This window comes from Pezoporus occidentalis, unplaced genomic scaffold (assembly GCF_034315485.1).
Source record: "Pezoporus occidentalis ecotype Australia unplaced genomic scaffold, CSIRO_AGI_Poc_V1 ctg4, whole genome shotgun sequence".
NCBI lineage: Eukaryota > Metazoa > Chordata > Aves > Psittaciformes > Psittacidae > Pezoporus > Pezoporus occidentalis.
Window position 1 is genome coordinate 10,474,001 of NW_026915724.1, and position 23,129 is coordinate 10,497,129.

The 23,129-nt window shown below is 35.7% G+C and overlaps 1 protein-coding gene across 12 annotated transcripts in view; it reads left to right on the top strand.

Moving 5' to 3' along the window:
* Nucleotides 1-23,129, top strand: part of ST18 (ST18 C2H2C-type zinc finger transcription factor) — a 169,868-nt gene that overhangs the window by 62,473 nt on the left and 84,266 nt on the right. For 3 of the 12 annotated variants that reach the window (XM_062633414.1, XM_062633409.1, XM_062633417.1), the window contains exon 1: nt 8,621-8,813. The exons of 5 other annotated variants lie outside the window; for them this stretch is intronic. The gene's annotated coding sequence lies outside the window, so the exon portion shown is untranslated. Of the gene's footprint in view, nt 1-8,620; nt 8,814-13,558; nt 13,689-23,129 lie in introns of those variants that run through there. 4 more of the 12 variants (XM_062633413.1, XM_062633408.1, XM_062633415.1 and 1 more) reach the window with 2 other exon arrangements.

The window sequence follows — 23,129 nt, forward strand, 5'->3', positions numbered from 1 at the left end:
TGTCCCGAAAATGTTGAAAGCCTTTATATCCAGTAGATGAGCTTGTAAGTATCCTAGGCTCTTAAACTTAATGCCATAATGCAAAGTTCTTAAATTTGGAAGGATGCTCTGACCTATCAATATAATGAAAGCATTTAAAAGTGTTAGGTTCACTAATAATAGACCTAACATAAATCCTAGCTTGGTAGGTTTTTGCAGCTATTAGTAGCAATGGAGCAACAGATAAAAATGGAGCTTAATCTACATCAAAGTTTTGGAGACCAAGCCATAGATTTATATGCACTTAAATCTTTGCTCAATGGATGTCCATTTTATCAAATCTTATCTCTTTTGCACTCTCTTAAAGACACAGAAAAAAACCCAACAAACCAAACTGACTTTAAATTATTTAAAAACAATCTGATTTTATGCTTACATAATCTCATTCACTTAGTTGCTGTTGGTCATTTTTCAGCAGCTTTTAATGGTGATGAAGCAACCAGCCAACTAAAAAACATTTAATGCTGGTTAAACCTTTGTACAATAGAAACTGAGGCTAATAATCTCATACCTGTGCTCTGGTTATTATGATCACAGTTTACATTCCTGAGAGAGTCTCTGTGGTCTCCCCCAATTTTATGTCCAGAAAAAAGCAAAAACAGCCAGCACTCATTCCAGACTGAAATTTAAACAGCCAAAAATCATTCTACCGTTAAGCAAGGAGACAATACAAAGCAAGCAAACTAAATCCAAATATGTGTAAATTGCTCCTTTAGACTGCATGGCCTTTTCATGTGATCCATACAAAAAGGAAAAGGAAAAAACAAACTAAATTAGGATCACGGCTTTGACAAAGTGCAAAGCTTCATATTTTTCCTCATTTCTAAAATGTATCAGCTGCAAAATGTCCGTCTGCTATATCAAAATTAAACCCACATGAAGTGAAATACCAAACTTCATGCTCAAAAGAACTAAGAAAGTTCCCAAGACACAACCTTAATTTAAAAAAGCAAAATTACAAGAAGTCATGCAGAGCAGCATTCTCCTCCTCTCCTTGGAAATGCGAAGCTCTTTATTATGGAAAGGCAGTAGCCCCTCTATAGCTAGGGTTGCAATCAGCTTCCATTATAAATCCCTGTTTTAGACCCCTGTAACTTTGGCTTGAAAAATTGAAATACAAATTGCCATATTTTCTCCAAAAGAAAAGAACAGATGAGGATTTTTTGTTTATTTGGTAAGGTGGGAGGATTAGGTTTTATTTTTACATTTTTTGTGTGAAATTGAGGAAAAATTGCTTAACTGTTGCAAAGTTTAAGTCACTACGAAAAATCAACCTGATGCAATTATTTTTTGTTTTGTTTTGTTTTGTTACCGCCATAGCTTCCCTTATTAGTTGAAATTATTTGCAAATAATTTTGAAAAACAGTCCCATTGCCTTTTCTCTATTGGAAGGGATAGGCCTATTTTTTTCTATTATTAATGGCAGTAAGAATATTTTGCTGATGACTGTTACGGATGTAGGATTATCTGATCAACATTTTCAAAAACAACTCGCATCTGATAGTTTAGCATCTACCTCAAAGTGAAGTATAAAGCACACGTTGATCTACCTGTACTTTTTGAGGAAGTGCTAGCTTCTGGAAGTCTCCACATTATTCTTTGTTGAAATCTTCAGTATAGAGGGAATAACTATTAAACTAAAAGATTGCTTTTAGAAAGGCTAGAAGAAAACATATACTTAATTAGTGAGGGCTACTGCCTTCAGTCTAGAGATTGCCTAATGACACTGTGGTGAACACTAGCCACTCCCAACATTCAGCCTTATTTATCATGCTTGGCTCATTTCCTAGGATTAGTTCCAGAATAGCCTCTGGCCATGTAGGCTGTTCAACAAACTGTGCAAGAAAATAAAGCAAGCATAATCCATGGAAACATACTTCCCTCTTTTCTCAGATAGTTGTTATCCCATTTTAGATCTAAACATTTAAAATTCTTCATGACCTGGCATTCTTGCAGATCTCATTGATTCATGGAGAAAAAAAAAAGGGGGAAAAACCCCACCTTATGTGTTACCCATGTTTAGAAAAGGTTTATAGCACTATTTCTAGTCTATTCAAATGATCTCTTCAGTGTTGGAAGAAAAAAAGGTTTTTCTTCCCTGAAGCCTTAATTATGTTATGTGTAAAAAGTTGCATATATTTGTGTTCATGTAAAATACACATTTATGTAGAGATACTTGAAACCAGAGCTTATATCACATATACCCATTCATAAGGGTTGGACAGTCCAAAGTTTGCTGTACACTGTGTTATAATATTAATTGTTATAACTATTTAATGTATTAATGTGGTAATTTTAAATGCTGACAAGATCCCCCACTTGGGATCATATGCAAACAGCATTGCATACACAGGTTAATCTGACTTTGGGCTCTTTTCATGCAATATTTAAGATGTCTGTGTGAGATCTTTGTGTGTCTTATGATATAACTTGAATCTTTGAATATACTATAATAAAGTTATTCAAGTTTAGCAAGGCTATTGCAATATTATTAAAAAATACACTATAAGTTTGGAGATTTTAACAAACAATGAATCTTGACAAGTTTTTAAAATTTAACAGAAAAATCTGTATTAGGAAGATGGTTCTTCTGAACAAATCGGAACTTTTTAAAGTAGAATACCTCTATAAAGTGAATTCTAAAAAATCAGGTGCAGAAGAAAATGTATTCATCCTGTGACAAAATACTTGAGAGTGAAAGAAAGAAAAAGATGTCAGTATTTTCTCTATATCCATACAAGATATTTAAAAAAAATATTTTTTAACCAGCTGTTATCAGCATAGTAATTAATTTTCAAACCCATTTGAATTTTACTTTGCTATTTAGAAGTATGAAAACCCAAGAACACTAAGATCACTGTTTCTAAGATGTTATTAGGCTTTTCTTTGGATAGTAAGTATGTGCTGCATATAAGCAGAGAGAAGAGAAAATGTTGTGCAGGATTTCCCTGAAGGAAGCAGCTGTCAGGGATCAGGTAAGATGTTGCTGTTAGTAGCTGTTGGAGTTTTGTGTGTGCTGCTGAGAGAGCAGCAGAAGAGGTTGCCTACACACTTTTCCAAGACTTTTCTATTAGAATAAAAAAAACCCACAAAACTCTGAAGAGCCACAACTGGAAGCCTAGGGAGATCTGAGGACAAGAATTTTGGCTGTAAGGTGTTCAGCAGATGAGTGTTTACCTGTTGATTTCTCAGGTTGATTTAACTGGAAAGCAGTGGTATTTGAGCAACAGAAACAAAGGCAGGAGCTTGCCTGCAGACAAGTACAAATCAGAGAAGGGATGTTTCCTGAAGAGAAGCTGGAATGCTCATACTTGGAGTCTCATTGGTGGGCTTTAGTGAAAAGGCTGTATGCAAGGAAAGATAGGAAGGGAACTGAGGGAAAGACACAGTTATAACAGCTCAATATATTTATACAACAATGCTGAGTTTTGTACTTCTCAGGACTACATGGACAGTGAGATAAGTGAGAATAGTGTTAAGATTTCCACGGATTTCATATAATCATAGAATAGTTAGGGTTGGAAAGGACCTTAAGATCATCAATTTCCAACCCTCCTGCCATGGGCAGGGACACCTCACACTAAACCAGAACCCCCAAGGCCTCGTCCAACCTGGTCTGAACACTGCCAGGGATGGAGCATTCACAACCTCCCTGGTCACATTTCTGTTGGAAAGAATGATTTTCCCAAACAAGATTTAGTCTGATGTTACAAAAACTCATGCTGAAGCTTTCAGAAGCTTATGCTGGAGGTGTTAGAGGTGTCACGCGTACCTCTAACAACATACATGCTGGTGTATGAAAGGTAGGAATGGCACGTACAGACATGAGTGCATAACACTGGCAGCAATCAGGTAAATAACTTTAGAGAAGTTAAAAGTTCTCTAAAGTAAGGTTCACTGAAACAGTAATTTTGCTTTTTGAGTCAAGGTGTGTAATAACTTGAAAACTACTAGAGTATTACGTGATCTGACATGGTGACTCAAAAGAATTTTCTAGATGATCAGCTATCTAAATTGCAAATGAAAATCTGGTAGTATCCATGATGCATCAAAATGACTACTGTTTCTTTCATTTATGCATTTAATAATACAATGATTAGGAGAAAGATGTTTTTGAGGTCTTTTTTTAATTAGCCACAAGAGCTGAGAAGATTTGTTACTCTTAACACTTAGCCTTATTATGGGATATTTTTTTTTGAAAGGCTTAATCCATATTTGACATCACCTACACCTAATTTTCAGTGCTTATTCAATAACCACTTTCAGTTACTGATTAAGACTATATATTAAAATAAACAAGACTGTGAAGAGAAAAATATTTTCATTTCTCAGTTTTAGATCAGCCTGAATTTCATAAAATTGTAACTCAAAACAGCAATATTCTAATCTCCCTTTCAGTGAAGTATAATCCCAACAGCAGCAGCCTTTATGGATGACTTTTTTACAGCCTTTAAATGGAGAGGTGTCCATAGTCCCTTGAGTACTTTTGTAGGAAGGTCAAGAGACTTGGAAGCATTCCTACACTAAAAGATTTTGAGAAAACTCACCTGAAATGTCTGTTTCCAGCTTTCTGAGGTAGAATCTATTGGCAGATAAGGATTACTCCAAAATTTGCTGGCTTTCTCTAGGGTAAGAAGAATGTGGCTAGAGGGAGAAATCTTTCTGTTATTTCAGTGAATAAAGTATTTCATAGACAACATGATGAAAACCTTAACTTTCCCATAAGCCAGTATATAATTTTATTTGGATAATCATTCCCTTATTAATATTAGGTCATGTATCTTTTCTTCTTCATCCTGTTTATTCCTCTAAATTGATGCTTTTGAAGTAATATGTTGTACAAACATGCTTAGCGCATTTTCAAAATGTCATTTCAAAGTTGAATGCTTAATGATTTGTAGTTTTTCTGCTATGTATATATCTGGCAGATTTCCTCAGCACAAGCTTGCTAACATAACTCACTCCAGGCTGATTTATTATTTTTATTCAACCAGGTGCTACATGAGTTTGGCAACTTCGGCAATGCTTTTGTCTATAATGACTCTGCACTTGGTATTTGATGATGCCAACACGTGCAATCAATTTACTGGCACCAGCAGAAAATATTTCATTCCCTTACCTCTTTGTAAAGAATCAAGCTTCATCTCCCATATTGCTTGTTATCCAATACGTCTCCTGTAATCTCTTTGATTCCTTTGATACTTCTTGATTTCCAGAATGTTCAGTTATGATTCTGCTGAGCTAATAGCTGTTCACAGAAGTAGAAATAGATCTGCTACGTTGAAGTTTCTTTGTAATTGTTTTAACTGTTTATTTTTCCTCTAATGAGATCTCTTAGGCATCTCTATTTTTATTTAGGAGGTAGTATCACAAACAAATTTTGTCTTTTTAAAATAGGTCTGGAATATCATTTGGCAAGATGCAGGAATACAGGGAATATATTTATTTCTTCAAAGGAGTGAAAACTTTTTTTTTTTCTTGTGGCAGTCTCTTCTTCCTGACTGTGAAGATAAGGTAAATTTGGGTGAAAACATTGCAAACTTTGCTACTATTTGATACCATTTTCAAAGCACTAATTTATAGTTTTGCGCCATTTTTGAATTTTCCCCCGAACTAGAATAGCAGCCAAATAACTGCTGTACAGTCTACAAGCAAACTTTCTCTGTCAGCCTTTGCTGTGGCTTATCTGGTGTATTACAACCATGAATTTAAAATTTTGTTTATACTCTTTGAAGAGCATTTTATTTATCAATAGAAGGCTATAAATACTTGGACCTGAGCATTCATATTAAACCTGCACAATTTCTTACCACTACAAGTCTGAATGGTAGCTACTACATATTGCAATGCACATTTATTTCTTTTGTGATTCTGCAACAAGTCATCCCTCTCCTAATAGATTTCATTTTTTTTCCAACAAAAGCAGTCTGAGGAATAATTTAACCCTTTCTTTATAATTTTCTTGTAAACTCTGAATGTCATATTGTTTAGAGGGTCAAAATAGGATAGCAGTTGCAACTTAGGTTTTCTAACTTTTGAGCACTTGCATCCTAAGTACATATTTTGGGTTTTAAATGAATTGTCAATGCAAACAATCCAGTCTTTGCCAGTGTGTCATTACTTACCAGATTGCAAACAATGAAAAAAAATGGAAGTTGTGCTAAATCTGAACTTATTTAAGACTGATTTAATGACAAAGATTTTTTTCCTACTTATGTGTTCCAGTAGAATGTAAAAATACCTTCCAAATCCTATTTTTCAGCAAGCAGTTTTTAATGTGCATAGCACCACAACCATAGAGATAAGAATCAGAGAGGAAAAGATAAACTTTATCTACAAATTTTACTCATGTCATCCCATGTTCTTCTCATGATGTGAGAGGATCTGATTAGCTTTGTTAAAAGAGCTGTACCTTTAAAATAAACAAGACAGTTCACAACCCAGGACTATACTTAACACTGGAAAATATGAAGACAGTGACCTAAATGCCAATCTCACTCCATGATCAATTAGGGCCATGCACAGCAGATCATATACACACACACACAGAAAAAAAAAAAAAAAAAAAAAAAAACTAGGAAAAAAGCTCCATCTGGTTCAGAAGACAGTGGCCAGTCCCATAAATAACACAAGCTGTCAGGAAAACATCATTCCTATAGTACTCTGTGTATTAGCTTTCTGTCCAACCACAGATCCAGTACAGAGAGCTTCAGAGCTTTGCATAGGCTTGGACCACACTTAGCTCTTGAGCTCACCGTAACAGCCACATTCATGAGTTATTCCCAGATTAGCAGGATGGGATATGAACTGTACAGAAGTAGAGAAAATGGACATACACAATATTAGAATCCTATTGCACACACATGCACACACTGACAAACAAAACAACAATAAAAGAAAAAAAAAAAAGAAAAGAAAAAGTCCAGGTTTTCATGTTAGCTGAGATTTCCAAAACAGGAAAGTAAAGCTCATCAGTAACATTCTTTTTTTTGGAAAATCTAATTGCAAACTCCACACAATAAGCTCTACTTTACACCTGTATGTATTTTAAATACTTCTGTTAGTAGCTAATGAGTAGTTGGCAATGCTAAAGATAGAAAAGAAACACCTCTAGTTTTAACTGGCTTAAACCAGCCATACATTATTTTCATATTCAGATTTTTTTTCACAGTGGAAAGGGAAAGACCATTCAGCACTGAACATTCATACTCTGGTAACACCTGTCACTAGGTCAGAAGGTGAGAGTGCTGAGTGCTGTACAGGCCTATAGTAAATAAGTAATAGTTCTGGAAGTTTTTAATATTGATACACAGCAGAAATGTGCTTGCTTTTTTAGGTGGAAGTTTTACCTTTGTAAAAATTGACAACTTTTGACAACAATTTGTCAGTTTTACTTAACCATCCTTCCCTGTACTGGAGAGGGAGAAAAAGGAATCTCGCTTTTCCTAAGGTCTCCTCTGGGGAAAAGAACAAAAGACACAGTTTCTGTATGTATATTTTGTCAGTTAAACATCCAGTTCAGAGCTGAACTTTGTTTATGGGGAATTAAATGGTCACTCACATGCTCAAAACATGAAAGGATATAGAAGTTGTGGCATGGACAGGGTGAAGAGAGGCTGTGGATATTTTGTTTGCTCAGAGGTAAAATGGTGATCACCACTCCTTCTTGTTAATCTGTGTGAGGACACACAGAAAATTCACTTTGAAACACTTTCTTAAAGGCGCATGATAAATCCCTAGGGAGAAATTCGCAACCTGAAGAAAACCTTGTGCTTGGGTTTGATAGTGACAGATTGCAGTGGAAATACAGTACTTGGTGCTCTGAACTAAGAGGCCATTATGTGTGCAACTCACAGTGAGACTATGGCAGAATAAAGCTTCCCCCAGCCCCACCCAGAAGTGTGGCTGCCTTTGTAATTTTAATTGGTCTGTGTTTATGGAGTGGGGCCTCTATTTACTTATGGCTTGGGGCTTGTGTTTACCAAGCCTGGTGGAGGCCAAGTGTCATATCACTGAAGCTTAGTTCCTGCAAGCTCTCCTGCTATATCTTGAGGCACTTTTCTTTTCAGTATCTGCGCCTGTCTAATTCGCAAGCTTCTGTGAAACAAGCACAGGAGGGTACAAGGCCTACAGGGAGGAATTACACCTAATTACTCAAATAATTGCTAGGCTGTTGCCTTCTTAGTCACTGAAAATAATTTCCAGGTCCCTGGCTTTTATAGATAGTCTTCTAGAGGCAGGAGGACACAGCCCCCTTTTTAACTCAGCCCATTCACTCACAAAATCAGAACACTCGAGCCTGCAAAATTAATAAGCACCACTTCCATTACATATATTTTAGGTTGTTGTTGCCGTGGCGATAAAGTCAGGGACATTGAATCTCCTCTGTTGAGCCATTGTTATCATCCCTGGCCATCTGCTGCAGAGGAGTGATATTCCATCTCATTTGCATGATGACTGATATATGGGAGGTTTGGAAGGACATATGCCACAGCAATCATGTGATGAAAATTAAAGTGAAAGTTTTGGGCCCAGAGCCGAAAAAAATCTGTGTATGCGCATGAGGCTGTTGATGTGCAAATGTGAATCATATTGAGAAGGTTTGAATAGGGAGGTGTGACGTAAAGAGGGGACACAAACGCAGGTGCTTATCTCTAGGCAGTCAAAGGCACTGGATGTCATATCATGGGAACTACCTTTCAAAGACACAGCTTTAGTGCACAGTTCAGCACACAAGGGAGGAGAAACATATAAGTTTTGGAAACAAAAATAAAGTAAGTTTAACAACTTTTTCACACTATTCTGAACCCATTTATGTTTAAGCAGCTTGTACTATTAGTAACTTTCTGTCTTTTCTATTGTATGTGCTCTTATTTTTACAGAAGTAAAAAAAAAATCCTGTCCATATATCAATGTTTAAAGCTTCAGAGATTTGTATTAAGAACTTTGTGGGGTTTTAATCCATGTTTAGAATGTTCTCTGCAAACTTTTCTTTTTGTTTAAATGACACTAATTCTGTTTCTTCCACAATGTATGCTTGGTCATTATCTTAAATGCTATTTTGGGCCTCAATTAAAAAATAGCTACTTGTAACTGCTTTGAGAAAGCTTTCTGAATAAAATGTCATGGTGTAATTGCATTTATACTGCCTCAGTAAAGCCTTTGTTCATATACATTTTACAATTGTGCAAATTTGCTGCTCTAGCTATTTGATTTGAGGAAATGATCACAAGGACACTTTTCCTCTCATTTTGAAAAGTTACTGAACTTAAATACTACCATTGAAAAAAATAGAGAGGGGGAAAAAAACGAGACGGGAGAGGGAGAGAGTGGGACCAGTGCATTTGTAGGAACTGTTCGATAGATGCAGGCTCACTTGCAGTTATGTATTGCACACCAAAGAGCTTTCTCATTATGTTTTTGAATGCTTTAAAATAATGTGTGATGTTTTTAAAATGAAGACTGTTGATCAACATATTTAATAGCATCGTTCTAAGTGAAAAAAGGTCTTTCAAAGCGTGACATTTCAGTCCTTTAAATTATTTGGTATTCAGAGAGTGAATTGAGAGCTTCTGATTAAAAAAGCGAATAGTATAGTTTAGAATGAATGTCTGTGTCAGGAAAATCTTTAGAAAGTTAAATGACAGTAATATCAGGCAAGGTTGATGAATGAAATGGACCTTCTGGGACAACATTTTGCAGGAGGATGATTTTTATGAAATAGCATTTAATGCTAGAGAAAGTCTGTTTAATACTGATCAGTAATAGCTTTCTCCCTCTCTGACTTTCTTTTGTCTTTAACAAAGAACTTAGTTCAGATGTTTGTCTTCCTTCATATGTAAATAGCAAGACAATCTTCTGCAAGGTGCTGTGATTTTTTTCATTTAGTAGATTATAAAAGCATAAATCCCAGATTTTATCTTTAAACTGTATTGGGTGAACTTTGTCAGTTAAGGATCCTTTTAGGATTCAGAATGACCATTTATTATCTCTTTTGTACATTAAATTAGTTAGGTTAATTGTGTAGATGTGTCTTCTTTCCTTTGGCAGTTTTGTAATTCTTTGTAAAATAATATATTTCTGCTATAAGGTGGCTAACAGATAATCCAGATTTGGAATGAGGAATTTCTAAATAGAGGCTTTTTCTCTTAACTTCCCAGTTTGGAGCATTTTATTTTTACTTGTAAATATCATTTGCGGATTATAGTACTTTCATGCCTGCAGGCTAAGATTACCAGTCTTCCTTTTTTTCCTCCTCCTTCTAAATATTCAATTACTCAATGGTAATTATTATTATGTGGCCTTCTTGGCTTACTGCATTATTAGATTAATATAGATTTCTTGTGCCAAATTAGCGGAAATCGCTGTTATACACAACAACGAATAACTTTTTTTTTTTCAGTTTTATTTACTTTGTTGAATAACAGGAAGACTTTGGCATCATGAGGTTTTATTCTTCAGGTTTTTAATATAATATGCCTCTGAAATCTAAGCAGGGGGGCGTATTTTTTGATTTGCTTTTTCTTTTGTAAGTATAGTAGAAACTTTGGGTAAAGTCATTTAGTTCGTTCAAAGTTCTATAAATAAGGACCTTTGTGCATGAAATGACAGTTCAAGTCCCCTGATCCTTGGTTACTGATGTAGAGGAGTGCACTAGAAGTAAGAAAACCGAAAATGAAAGAAAAGGAGCTGTCCAGGGTACTGCAGCTGATTGATATTTCCTGTTGCCGTACAGAAAAAATTCTTTACTGAAGTGCTCACGAAACCGCCACCATTTGTTACTCCCCCCCCCCCCCCCCCCGACTAGACAAACCTGCCATAAAAGTTAACTATATAAAAAAAAAGTGTCTGAAAAACTTATTTCAGGAGCACGCTGAGTTTCTGTGAGTGGCGAATACACCCTAAGACCACAATACTGTTCAAAAAATGCTTATTAAAACTAAAGTTTTGTGTGAAGTTTTTTGTCAAAGTAACAGACTATAAAACTTTTCCCGTCTAAACTGAGCCTTGAGTATAACACAAATGGTTTCTATGGTAGTACTGTAATATAAACAAAGAAAACAAGCACAAAAAACCCAGATCCCAATCTTGCACTTGATTGCTTTTGAAATGAATTCTTGTCCTTATGTGACCTGAAATGTGTGGTTACAAAGCTATAGAAATCCAAACGATCATATTTGTTTGATATGAAATGAAAAAAATAGTTAAATTGAAAGTTTAACATCATGAAATTCAAAATCCCAAGCGGTATATAAACATTAAAAGAAACTTTGGACTGCTAATCCTAGGAAATGAGTTTTATGGATTGAATTCAACAAGGCTTCAGAAATGGTTCCATCTGCTGCCTAGCAGCTGGTGAAAGGATAAATTTAATTCATTAATTCATTTGGAAAAAAAAGATCCAAGTAGTAAAGACTTCATTGCTCATAATGCATATAGGTGGAAATCAAAACTGAAATTAGGTCCAGTGCATCCTCTTTGATAATGAAGAACATTTTCTTTGAGTTGTTATAATGATCTTGATCAGGGGGTTGACAGTATATTGACTATATGCTGTTAACTGTCATTTTTACGTGTCAAAAAGTTGATAACAGTTCTGAGAGCATAACTCCTCTCGGGAGGAGCATCCTTACTTTGGGAGTTACAGATTATGTAGGTTTAAAAAGCTGGAATGTTTCACTGGAGCAGTATTGCTGTCTTTCTGTGAATATTTGCAATTTCTTTCCTATTTTCTTATTTCCTGTTTAAGAATATAAAACAAGGTACTATTAAGATTAGAAAATGAACTTATTCACTGTCACTGTTATAATCCAAAACCAGAATGTCAAATATGAAGAGTTTATTACTTTCCTTTACTTTTCTATTAGTCACATGCTTTATCTTTTCTTTCTTGTCTTCACCCATTTTTTTTCACAATAAGTGTTAAAAATTTAGAGTAAGAGGGAAAAACATAACTTTAGGATTGAGAAAGGGCAATATTGAAATATCCAGAGTTTTAAAAGAAAAATTAATTGGACAACTACTTCAATAATAACTTGACATTTAAGTTATAGCTATAAAGTTATCCAAATTATCACAAACTCCAGATACAGATTTTTTTCCTTAAGCGTTTGCCTCTTTTTCTTTTAATCTACACCACCAGCAGTGAGTGCAAAGTCATCTAAGGCTTTTGAACCATGAGATGGTCAAGCGGCAAAGGCTTTTCTTCACCTTATACATAGGTAAACGTGTGCCTCAGAGTTTGCTGAGGGATACACAGGATGAAGCTGTTATCCTAAAACCAGTAAATAACTGCCAGTACCTTTTTTCAGTGTTTCTGCTTGAGATGATGATTTCAGGAATGATATTTGGCTTTTCCCATTTCCTCTGTAGCCCATAGCTCACTGTGGTGGGTTTGTTGGATTTGCTATAAAGGTTCTGTTCGCACCCTGTGGGTTGGGTTAAGAATTAGGATTTATGCATTTACTTCTACTGTTGCATTGTTTATACAGCTTTGGTTTAGTTTTGATCCCTTTTTTTTTGCCTTTGAGGCTCTTCCACAGTGTCAGCTGCTGACTGATAGTAGGAGAACAGCCTCGTGGTGTGAATGAAAGGGACCTAGCGGTTGGTAAACAGAGATAAGGAATAAATAGAGCACAGGCAAAAGGAGATAGTTCTGTGGGAGCCCAGATTGCTGCCAGTCTGTTCAAGTGAGATGCAGTGCCTGTCCTTTTCCCAGATTAAATTAGTGTGCAAAATCTCCAGTGACCTCCTCCCCTTCTCCCCATACTCTTTAGCCAAGCTGAACAGCCTCTGCTGTAAAGTATTCATTTTATCCAGGGACAAGTTGGACAATAGAACTCTCCCTGTTACTTATGGACAGCTGTCGTGATTCATAGGGCTTTTCAGCATTTCATTTTTTGTAAGAGTTAAAAGGGTTTTACCTTGTAACTGACAAGAGGTTAGAAATGCAAAGACACCAGCCCTGAGGTTGCCTGTAGTAAGGAAGTTAATAAATAAATATCACCCACATACACACATATCCCCTCCCCAATGTGTGAAAGGCGGTGTATTTTATTAGTGCTGCTTTTCTTATTTAAAGGGGTTTAATTGTGATAACGTGATTACACTGAAGCATGAACTGCATGGAGAAATTAACAAGCAGAGAAACAGTGATATGCAGGGCCCCCAAGGTTCCCCAAATTGAAGGTGACCAGTGCAAACCCAGTGAGTATCCTTTTCCCTTCTTTGCCCTTGTTTTTGCCTTCATCTCCTATCACTTTATTACCTGAAAATAACTCCCAGGAAAGAGTAAACCCTCATGAGACACCTCTGTGGTCCTGTATTTTTTTTAGTGATTTACTGCAAATATATTCAGCATTTTGACTGATTAAATAGACCTTCCGCAACCTTGAGGGTCACTGTGTAGAGTATGTACATAGAAAATGCATCAGCCCATTGTACCCTGGCAGCTAATGAGATTGGTCGTTAAGTAAATGACACAAAGCCTACAAAAAAAGCTTAGCAGCTCACTAGAGTATCACAGAGTGTCCCTGCACACCACACAACGACACAAACAGTGGACTAACCTAGCCCACCCCTGCTTTATTCTACATCACTGCTTCCCTGATGTCAGCGTGAGAGGCAGAACAAAGGCTAAAAGGCACACGGTAAGTCAGTCTGACAATTATGCCCTAGGGAGAAAGTAGAGCAAATCTTAGCCTAACCATGGGGTTGAAAGTCCGTTTCTAGACAAGTAGGTCATAATGAAAGGATTTTTTTTCCCCCCATCACTTCACGAAGGGGAGAAAAATGTCTCTGGAATCAAGGATGGGTTTGTTTCTTGTTTGTTTGTTTCATTTTCTCTCCGTCTGATTTGCCAGTTTACAAAAGTTTGTGGAATTCTGAAAGTAATGTGAAACAGTGTGTTTTGTGATCTAGATATTGCAATTATAGTGTAATGGAATAAATACTCTTTGTAAGAACTGCTGCAGAATAATCACTGATTCAGATGTACATCAACATCTGACAAACTTTGCAAACAGAAAGTTTCTTTTTACTTCTTTGTAAAATTCTGCTGAAAATGTGTTCTATGTATGAATGCACATTTAAATCCACTAGCCAGCTACTTACCCTCTTAAATACCTAGTACAGTTTTTACAATTATGCATATATAAATGAGTTGTTGTTGTAATTGGGTTTTTTTTAAAGCAGATTTTTAACTGCTATCTATCTCACTGTTGTTTTTTGTGTGAGATGAAATTAAAAAGTTGAAGATAGCTGTTAAACAGACAATACTTATTTTCTTTGCACAGGAGCAAAATATTCAGCTGATAACTTAGAACAGCAGATACCTTCTTGTGTAACCAATAATAAAATCATTTCTAGCTGTGTTTCAGTTTAGTATCTTAGGTGTCTTTATTTTGCTGAAAAATGGCAACAGGATGTTGCTAGAAAGTCTTGTTTGCATCGCTAAAATGTTTCTGTCTGCTTTGCACTCTAGAGGCTCAGGGGATCTTTGGTTCAAAATGGCATGATATTACTGATATTATTGCAAGATGCCTGTGTGAATTCAGTAATGCTTCTCCCCACCCCCTCCCCCCCCCCCCCCCAAACCACTGAAAACCATATATTTCAAGCATGTTTTATCAAATGCAGACAGTTAAAGAAGTGAAGTTTAGATATAAGCCTGCGTTACAGTTGGTTTTGTGGTGTTGATTTTTATTTTGTTTTATTTTGGAAGAGTTATTTAACTCAGGAAAACACTTGCCAATGTATGTGTATTTAGATGTCTCAGGATAACCTGTGCACTTAATGAAAACTCTGCATAGGTCACAGAACTCAGTTCACTGGGATATTTTGCTTACCCAGGGACATACTTTTTACTGTATGGGCAATAAAAGTACCATCACAGCTTATAGGAACTGAGATAAAGTGCAATGTTTTAAGATATGCATTTGATAATTCCTTGCAAAAGTGCATGTATCTATGCATATATGCAAATCTGCGTGTGCATAATTATATAAAATATGTACATAAGCAAAAAAACTATGTTTGTCTATACAATATCCCAGTTCACTTAAACTTAGCATATATTAAGTAACAGTTGCATCTGCTTTTGCATTTCAGAATAATTCCAACTTAGGAAATTTGATGAAGTAAACAAATTTGAGTAAAATTTTGTGTTTAATTTTATTTTCAATGTTTTTAAGATGTGTGTGTCTCAGCAACGTTTTCCTTATCTTACTTCAGAAAATATGAGATATGCAGGCATCAGAAAAAGAACTTGCTTTCTTAGCTAAGTCCTATAATTCATACCTAATTGTTAGATCAGCAGAGATTCAGTAAGCTATAGAGTTAGAACAAAGTTTTGCTTTGAACTTTGTAATTGATCGTAAGTTTTTGGATCATTTTAGCAGGTAATATCTGAGGATATTTTATGTTCAGGCGCATTACCACAGCTTTTTAAAAATGAGCATATCCCTATCACATTCATCATGGGTTTTATATGTCTATGTGAATGAGAATAAAGGGTATTTTAGCATTTACTATAATAATGATTAAGTTCAGCTGTCCTTTATCTTATTAAAAGAAGAGAGTGATTTTATAGGGGTAAAACACATGCAGCAGAGATACAAAAATCATACTGCTACTGTAATCTGACAGGTTGAGCCACAGTGAGTTTCAGTATTTTTTTATAACTTCATTGTATTTTCTCTTGTCTGTCATTTCTTTGGTACTCTTAAGAGAAAAGAAAGCTTGATTTCTGATAATTAATGCTGCTCATCTGATCTACCTGATAAACTATATAACACACCAGATTTTCAGAAACCACTTTTCAATAGACTTTTGGGACCTTACAATCCAAGGCCTTTGCACATATCTTTGTGCACAGCTCCAGGGTACAACAGTGTGAGTTGTGCATGTGGATCTGAAGAACTTTATGGCATTACACCGTTGATTTTAATGGTTCTAATTCAGGTTTTGTATGCTTATAGATTTTCAAGACAGTAATCCCAAAATATCTGATATTCCTGACAAGCAAGTATCTCTAGGTTCAGTCACAGACAATATTCCAAAGGTCTCTGTCTCTCCAAAAGAAAGCATATTAAATAACATACAGAGTCAACTTTATACTCTAGTACATCCGTATCTATATGGAGCATCTAGACCAAAATCTATCTGTTATTCAATTGTTTAATTTTGGAAGTATATATATACGTGACTGGGACTGAGTCAGTTCTTGTAGTTTATGTTTGCATAGTTGTGGATTATTAAAAACTGCATAAGCAGAATTTTAATTATCTTGAATCACTTCAGACTAAAGATACTCTTTAATTAGAGATAAAAAAAAGATTGCCTTCCTCTTAACTCGCTTTAGTGCTTGCATAAAAACTCTTTGGAGAAGAATCGCTCTCATTTATGTTCGCAGAAGACTTCTACTAATACTAGCAAATTTTTGTCTTTCTGAATGACAGATTTCTGGTTCAAGAAGGTGATAACCTAACAGCAAAATTTACTTTATGATGAAAAAGAGGCTTACCTTCTTGGGTAGGTGAACAGCAGGCATGTAAGTGTTTTGAAGATGAGGGGTTTATTGATTTGCTTAATTAAATTCAGGTAACATTTTGCTAGCTCACTTTTCAGGTTTGGTTTCATATGTTAACTTTTCCCTTCGTTAAGGAACTTTGGTTAAAAGGAGCTAGCTTTTCATTTAAAGGCATGTATTTGAACTCCGCTTCATGAGGCACTAGATTAAAAAATAAAAAAGCTTTAGAACTTTTCCAAAATATAGTTTCATATGAGGACTGGAAATCCCAATTTGTTCTTAACAATGTTTCTTCAGGTGGTAGGAAAAGTCACTAGGTCAGCTCTCTAAATCTCAGGAGAAAACTTGACACCTTCAGTGTATGTCCGCCCCACAGCACATGTGCAGCAGCTGGATTGACACAACATAGTTGTAATGGCTCCAAAGGCACTGTTATGGACTATCAGGTCAATAACCTTTATGCTAAGAAGGATTTACATGATACAGAGTAACGGCTTTGTCATTTCTGAAGTAAAAATCTGCTTTTTAATGAATATTGAAATACTCTTTACATCAGAGATATTACAGTAGTTAAAAAAACCCAACACACATACCTTCTTCCAATAGGAGTTTATATTTGAATGTTTGAATAAAATAAATGTTAAAATACTGTAGGTACACAGCTACAGTATCCCAAAGAGAGACTTTTTTGAAAATGTGCTTTCACATATTTTCTTCTTTGCTGTAGTAGAAGAGTGTAGAATATTTTCGTCCTGTGTTCAAAGAGCATTTTTATGATGCAGACCAGAAATAGATTTGGCTTAAGGGGCTTTTTGGTTGTTTTGTTTAATTTTTCTCCTGTGTGATTTTCTCCTACTTCAGGCAGAAGTTTGACACAAACTAACACACACAATATAAATCTTGTTACAAAAGGAAGTTTGAAAGTAAGGGCAGTGGTCATAGAAATCCAAGGTTGTGATTTTTGTCGTGATTTATTTTTAATTACTTTTCTATAATTCAATGTCCTGTGTTTAAAAAAAAAACAACAAAAAACAAAAAACAACAAAAAAACAAAACAACCTCAGAACATTTAATAAATTTCCTGCATTTTGGAGAAAAATATTTTCTTCATTAATAATGTGGTTAACTCAGCCTGCATCAAGATATGAAAAGTCACAAAATCCTAAACAGAAAGAATGACCATCATAGTAAAAATGAAGAGGCTGAGTACACATGATATTTTAATTTTATCTATCTATCTATCTATAACATTTTATAAAATTAGCCATTTTGAAGTATGGGTCTGATGGGAATCATCCTACATATAAGCATTTGAGATTTAGTGAACAAAGTGCAACTGAACACATAAATCACTCTAAATAATAAGAAGAAACACATATTTAAGGCTCAAGTGTATGGTTGAGCTACTTTATGGGGAGCTTTCCTACTGTATTTGTGAGAAACAGTAGTGTCTACAAAAAGGGTTAAAGAAAATGCATTCTGTTGCATCTGCTTACTAAATCCCTTACTTTAGTAGAAATTCAAATTTTGTAAAGATTATTCGTTTTATTGATGCATATAATTATAATCACAAGCCATCTGCTGATTTGGCAGGCATGGTTAAAATTCTCTAACTCTCATAACCTTTCAAGTACAGTGCCCTTGGGACTCTATTTCACTTTTATATTTTGGAAAACATGTAGGGACAAACAAGAGAGGTCATCTGTGGAAAGTCAGACCTGTAAAACATTAAAAGAATAAAGATCATGATGACTGCTCTTGTTTTAATAGCAAAGAAAGTATTTCCTATTTTATTTCTGACTTCAGGAAGGATTATACTGGTTTCCATCACGCACTTTGGGAATTTGAATTTTTTCTAGGGATTAAAGCTCTCTCCTAGCACTCCTGGGATCTGGGTTCCAAGTCCAAACTAGAAGAACAAATATTGTTCATTTTGGTTGTCACAGGTGAATTATACACATTTGACCTTGTCCTTAATTTTTCTTTTCATGCTATTTCCATTACATTCCTATTTGAAATGTTTTAATAAATACTATTCTCTGTTTCATTTTTTTTTTCAGAACTTAGCTGTATTGAGTTTCACAGAGAGGCACCTATCACATATTTAGCTTTTACCCATGAAGCTCAAAAGAGAATTTTAATTTAGAGGGCTACATACATATATATATAAGATATAACATGAGTGGCTAACTTTCTTTGCCTTTATAAATGTGTGCCTTTATTTATGTTAGCCAAACATTGACTGGTGGCTAGCCACAGTTCCAAATGTTTGGGCTTTTTGCCTATGAGAACAATTCCTTGCGTCCTTCACCATGTTTAGCCAAACTATTTTATACTTGACAATCCTTTCTTTTTTAAATCTTTGTTGTTGTTGTTCTGTTACATGTGGTGTTACTGTGCTGCTTCTAGCAGAAAACATCCATGGGGTGGGGAAATAATCTGGGAGATATTTTCTCTGTCATAATACAAAAATTGTCTAATTTCACTGATTTGTAAGGTATTATCAAAGCTCTGAATTAAGATAAAGGGTGTTTTAGAAAGAAAACAGGTTAAGGTGGAAAAACTTGAGGCAGAATGGGATAGTCCAGTGACTTCCTGATATTAGCAGAAGGCAAAGACAATCATCCCTCAACAGAACTGTCTTGCTGAATGTTGTATTGATGTGTAACTTGCAGGAACAAAAGATGTTACTCACTTCTGCTTAATTAGTGTATCTGAAGGCCTGTATACAACATGCATGCTGCTTTACTCCTTTTGGAGGTTTGATTCTCACCCTCAACCCTCATTATGACAAGCAGGAGGGAAATGCACATGTTTGAAAGTGTCTTCACAGCTGAAACTAAGGAAACAGGCCGAGAGTAGCTCTGGTTTATTTCACAACCAATTAAGTATGACATCTGTTGAAACTCAGGAAATAAGTCTCCCTTCCCCCTGTTCATATACTTACTTAAGCTGACAGTCTTTTGTTTGGATATACTGAATTTTACTCACAAGCCTTTTTTTTTTTTAGTAAACACACTAAATAAAGAAAACAACACAAAGGCTGATTTTTCGCAAAACTAGGTTTCACTGAGTGTGTGTGAAAAAGCCCTGCTTGACTCACAAATCAAGCAAATAATTGTGTCAATAGTTATTTGCCTAAACACTCACCTTCCATGCTGAAAAAAAGGACATGTTTGTTCCAGGCAATGTAGGCACAATTACATTTTCATTTTTTAAAATCTGGCTCTTTTTGGCTCCCAAGGCCCAGCAAAAGTTGCTAGAAGGAATATGGACTTTAATTTCTTTAATTTTATGGTTGAAAACTTGGCACGGAACAGAAGACACCAAAGTAGGACAGGCTAAAAAAACCCTGTTGGTTGTTTAAAACAAACAAACAAACAAACAAGCAGAATTAAATGCAGAGCCACTGTCACTGGTGATATCAGTTTTCTCAAGTATACAATAGCTCATAGTAAACCAAGCAAAAAACACAGGTAAACTTCAATAGCAGACTCAGACTTAAGAAAACTACAGTATTCAGCATCAGAAATTAATAGTTCAAGTTGAGAGACACATCCCATTATTAGACATTGATCCAAGGGATGCATTTATTTATCAGGAAATTCTATTCCTTCATAAAAAGCTGTCCAATCCTAATATTGAAAAGATGGTATTTCAGTCCATATTAGCTCCCAGTGTTCAGTTTTCCTCTGTTGTGCTAGGAACTTGATTGTTTTAATTCTTCTATATCTAGATAAAAAATATTTGCCATGACCTTTTTCTTTCTCTGCCTCAACACTGTATTCTCCTGTGCCTCTGAAGCCACACTCTTCATAGGAAAGCTGTGGCTAACGCTCCCTTTCTTTAATTTACGCCATCCACTAGTGCTCCCTTTTATTTGTTCATCAGCTTCATTTTGTTGCCAGTTCTTTCTAACAAGGACTGGCACTGCCTTCGCTCCTGGAGGATGGTTCCCTACTTTATTCCTCTTGCTTTTTCATCTCTATTTTAAAATACAGCTCAAAGATGCATAGTGTACGAGTTATTTAAGCTGCAAGATGCTGGTCAGCAATTGTTGTAGGTTCCCTGGTTAGAAACCCTCTGGTGAAATATCAGTGTGCGCAGTCTAGACCTGAGCCAGTCATCCAGGTTCTCTTTACAGTCAGGAGAAAGAAAAAGACATTTGTTGGATGCGATTCATCTCACCCTGAAGTAGAGGTATGAAGTAAGTAAGATCACACATCATACATCTATACAGCAGCAGAAATGCCTACAGGTTTCCTACAGGCTACCCAGAGGTGATGGGAGGCCAGCGGTTATTACTCAGAAATATGTATCGGCATTTCAGGCATGTGAAGGTAGTGAGGTGAATCCTGTCTTTTCTGTACAGCCTACAAACTACTAACAGAGAGCAGAAAACAAAACTGAATATTGCTGTGCAGATCAGAGGACCAAATTTTGCCCCTGAAATGTGATATTTGCAAAAGAGAAGGGGGGCAATTCCCTTCATTTCTTAGAAGTCTCTATATGTACTTTCAGAAAAGGATTTCTTTTCTCAAAACTGATTCTTGAAAAATAAGAAGAAATTGTCTATAAAGATTTAATGGTATCTATTAATTTCAAAATGCAGTAGAGTTTTCTATGTTAAGCCAGCTGGTTTTTTTTGAACACTGCTGATAGAAACATTTCCAGACTCAGCTCCACATTCTCTTTCTCCTGTTGGTCTCTAATTGAGCTCTGCAGGCACATGCAGTGGTGCCTCTGTGATTTCTTTCTCTCTTGGCTTTCAAGACTGTTTCTCAAGCTTCAAGGTAATAGAAGAATAGATTAGACGATGGTTTTGCACTATATCTATGAGTGATTACAGTGATTCAATGTTTCTCATGCTATCATAAAAACTACAAGCAAGCTTTCAATTCGAAACTTCAGTTGCTGTGCATCCTTTTCATAGATATCAATTATTGCTTTCCATGTTTGAAGAGATTTGGTGACACAAATTTTGATTTTTTTGAGGATTATTTTTTATACCCATAGCTTTAGCACATAGGTGTTTGGTTTTTTTAAACAAATCTTCATCTTTTAAAGCTCTAGGGACATGTTCACAAAGTTTCATCAGATTGTGAGATGAAGTGCTTAAATTGTATTTCTAAGCAAGCAACTCAGAATTTCTTCAGGAATCAGAGCTGGATGGAGCTCCATTAAGCTGTACTAACCCTTATGTAGTGGATGGTACCTGTGGAACATCATGTGGCTATATACTACCCTAATTTATACCATGAGAGGCACAGGCTGGCCTTGAAAGCAGGGCTCCATAGCAAGGTCTCTGTCAGTCCCTTGCTTTTTCATACTCTTTCCCTGAGTGGAACATAGCCACAGCAGTAAACTCTGCTGTAAGATTACGTTCAGCTTGATCTAATTTTATAACAACAAGTTTTACAAAAAGTTAGTACCCTTTTGCCTCCAGTATCACTTTCACAGATGAGACTTAATGAAAATCATGCCCAAAACTGTGGGCATGCAAAGTTCATTACAGTATAAATTGACAGCAGTTCAATAAACATAAATCTTTAGACTGATTTAATGTTTATCCTGAAAAGCTTAACCTGCTCAGATATAATGTTCTCAGAATTTTCTTCTCAACAATCAACATTTTATTGGCTGCCATTAAAAAGTGTCTTCCTAAATATCCCTAACTCTTTTTGAGTAGCTTGAGAAAATAAACAGCTTTGGCCCTGAATGCTTTGGACCCAATGTTATTTATAGCACCAATATTAGTAATACCTCTTATTTTTATTGTTATTAATGTGAATATTGTGCTACCAGGTTGGGATCACAGGGAATAGTACTGTAATATTGAAGAAGTCAAGTTGCTTTCAGCCTCAAACAACAGGTTCAGCATTGTAGACACCTTTCAAATTATGTAGCTTGCTTTCCTATATATTTGTGGGGTTTTGGTATTTGTTGTGTGATGATTCCTATCTTTCAAATTTAGAAACTAAACAGCTCTTTTGATGATATATTAAAAATAATCAAGTTTTTAAGTGGACACAGTCTGGAAACCAGGATTTTTGACCCTAAATTTGTTTTGAAGATACCATTTAGTTTGCCTCCTCCCTCCTGAATCTCCAAGAGGGATCTGCATAGTAGACTATCACCAAGCCCACTGCCTCTTTAGAGAAGCTGTTTCTAGCATCCCAGCTGCTTCAGTGTACAGCATGAAGTCTATTTCTAGCAGAGAACCAGCAAGCCTTGTTACTGACAGCTCAAGTTAAGCAGACTGCATCTCAGGAAAGGGTGAAACTCAGTCCAAAGGGGTTAAGTTTTTATATTCACTAAGTAGAGATAACTTGTTCCCTGTTTTCCTGTCTGTGGATGAAGAAGACATAATCTTGAGAATTCGGGAAAAGACAAGCCGCTAGCACGTGAAGACCATTGAGTAGATGGAAAATACCTGTGCTATCCCTGAGAATTCTTCCTTTAACATTGAGTGAGATAGTGTATTGGAAGAAGGAATAGTCTCTTAAGCAAAAGGAGAAACTGAGACAAATTGACATTACATAACAGTGTTCCCTGGCCTGAC